We start from the raw sequence: 3,339 nt of genomic DNA on the forward strand, positions 1-3,339 counted from the left end.
GAAAATTGCAAAATGGTAGAGGACTTTTCGACTCAGTTTAATCCGCTCTATCAACATAAAAGGTCGGGAAACCCTGTACAGAAATACGCCGAGCAGCCGAGAAAGTACATTTTCGGTTTTCGGTCGCTTATAACAATCGACTACGATACTAGAGGAAGCGAGACAGCGAGAGAGAGCGGCCGTCCTTTTCGCCTTAATACTCGCTTGTAGAGCGAGAAGAACGGGCGCTGTCTCTCGCTGTCTCGCTCGCTCTCGCGGCGAAGACGGCCGACTCGATGCCGGTAGGTGTCTGCTTGATGGGGGTAAAAGTGGTGAGGCTGGATTCCGTGTTGCCGGGGAGCCAAATGTGCATCACTGCAGTGCTATTCTCTAACTTCGTAACGACACTGTCGATATCGTTACGTAGCGACAATTATCGCTTGCGCAAACGACTCTGTACCGATAAAGCTATTCCCTAACTTCATCTAACTTATTAGCCAACAGCGTATTAGATTATATTACATATATATATATAAATGTATGAGAATTTATAAGTATATTTTTTATAACATATTTTAGAAAAAATAGTAAAGCTCGTCAAGGAAGAGCAAATCAAAGGCAAATCGAAACTTTAGTTGGTTATTTAGAAAATCATCCACATGTGGCTTCGGGAAAGTTTAATATGATGAATGCAAAAGAAAATTTGGACGGATCTTGGGAGGATTTATGCAGTTATTTAAATTCGTTAGCTACAGATGGAAAACAAAAAGATGTTAAATCTTGGAAAACTGTAAGTATCAGGAGACACGGTAGTGTCTCAGCGCTAATATGATATATATCATAGAAGGTATACACATTGCGTCTGTTGACTATTCTGTTAATCAAATAAAGCCAGAAGCTGTATACATATTTCATTCTATTTTATGCAAGATGTCAATTGCATAAAATAGAATAAGACAGTTAAGCCAACTATTTAAGCCAAAAAGGAGTTATTCGATCACGTTGCGATGAATCACACTCATTCACAGCAATCAGTGCTTGGAATTTTTTCCTTAGATAGTCGTGAATAAGTATAATCAAACACATAATATGATCAAACAAATCCCTTCTAATATTTGATTTAAATATATGCCTATACCATATATATGTATAATTTAATAGAATAATATGTATGTGTGTATATATATGCTAAAATTGTATTTATAGAATTTTATAGGATTTTTTAAATATTTAAGAACATTTTTATTATATTACAGACGTGGCGTGATTATAAATCAAAGGTTTCTGATAAGATACAAAAATTAAGATCAGGAAGAGCAAAAACAGGAAACAACCCAATAAATATAACTTTATCAGATCTAGATAAAAGAATATTAGGAATAATAGGACATGACTACGTAGAAGGACTCGCAAATGTACCAGATAGTTTTCCTGAAGAGCAGATTGTAAGTGAAGAAGTTGATAAATATCAGATTGTATTTTTGTTTAAACGTGTGCTTAACAATGTTAGTGCGCTAACATGTGATAGGTTTATATTACATATAAGGTTCATTCGCATCGCATACTCCAACGTGATTCTACCATAGCTCCTACTCACTTCTATGCGTTCATTGGATGGTTATGAGTAACTGCAAGTGGTTGTGATCAATTGGAACATAATCAAATGAAATGATTACAAACGCGTTCTGAATTACGGGCCACAATTTTTATACAAAATGATAAACTAATGAATGTTTACAGAATGCGATAGAAGAGTTAGCTGCAGGAAATAGAGATATTGAAGATATTGGGCCTGCTCCTATAATCATACCGGAATTGAATTACAATGACGTTGGTGAATATTTCTTTATAACTTCGTAAATATAATAAAATATTATTTGTTTATTACGTTTTTATACTCTTTACATAAACATCAAATTAAAGAAGAAAATAATATTAACAACATACAACTGGAATCTGAAACTTGTATAAATAATGAATCACTTACCACACAAGAAAACGTAATAATAGAATTTGTGGAGCCATCGACATCAAAAGATACAGAAACTGTTATAAGTTAGTATTATACAAAATTAAAATAAAAAATTTGATTTTGTATAGAGCAGATATTTTTATAATAAGTAATTTTTAATTTATATTTTTTTAATTTCAGACCACACTATTACACGCGGTCAAAAAAGATCACGTACTAGTCGTACGTACAAAATATCTTATTTTACTAAATATGTTCATCTTAAATATATATTTCAAAAAGCCATTCCTTATCACTTTTGTCTAAAATATTTTTCGAAAAAAAACTTTTGAGATTTTAAATAAATATTTAAAATAAAAAACATCGCAAGTATTATGAGATATAAAGAATGTCAATAAAAATTTTATATACATGCTATTTTTTTAATTAGACAAATCTTAAATTTGTAGATAATAATTCTAAGAGATTAGCTGTACAATTTTCTGACGCTCGAATAAGTTTCCAAAATATAGCAGATAAACATGCGGATGCAATGATAGTTAGTTATTTATATTAACAATGTTGTAATAGTAAAAAAAACTCAATTTTTAATCTTACAAAAAGTGTGACAAATATGATAATTCTTTTGTAATAATATTTTTTATAGATTTTAGCTAACGCTATGAAATCGCAAGCAGACACAGTAGTAAAAATAAGTGATGTTATTGACAAAATGATTAAAAACGAAGAACGTCAAACACAACTTTTGCAAATGATTTTTCAAGCGTTAAATAATGAAAAATGAGTGAAGTGTCAATTTAGTCCATATACTCTATATACTGTTCTCATTTACACATTTTATTTTAGATAATAAGTTTTTATTTATAAATTACAAAATTTTATATGTCTTAATATAATAAAATTTTATATAGCAAAATACAAAAGATAAGTTTCGACTTTAAACGTGTTATATTAATTAAAATCATCCTGATCCCAAGCACAACGGTAATTGCGAAACCATTCTAACATAATCTGTTTCTGGATACGTTGTGCTATGGCTCGAGGTCCTCTGTGACCTTCCATTCTTTCTTCCAAATTATTTAAATTCATAGGTTCGTTGTTAAAAGAACCTCCGCAAGCTCCATGCAAAAAATGCCGGTTTTCGGTACCTCGATTTTTGAAACTTTTATTATGCCAAATAGTTACATATAATGACCCAATAACTCCTGCAAAATTTCAAGATGAGCATACAGCCCGTTCAGGAAATAGAGGGGGTTAAAGTTGACCATGTCCAATAACGAAATATATCAATTCAACATTTGAATTCGAACAATAACGTCTAAAGCAAAGTCAACATAAATTACTATTTTTTGCTGCTGATTATAAATATGCCTGGTATAGTCTTGCGT

Source organism: Trachymyrmex cornetzi, unplaced genomic scaffold (genome assembly GCF_001594075.2).
Source record: "Trachymyrmex cornetzi isolate Tcor2-1 unplaced genomic scaffold, Tcor1.1 scaffold2191, whole genome shotgun sequence".
NCBI classification, from domain to species: domain Eukaryota; kingdom Metazoa; phylum Arthropoda; class Insecta; order Hymenoptera; family Formicidae; genus Trachymyrmex; species Trachymyrmex cornetzi.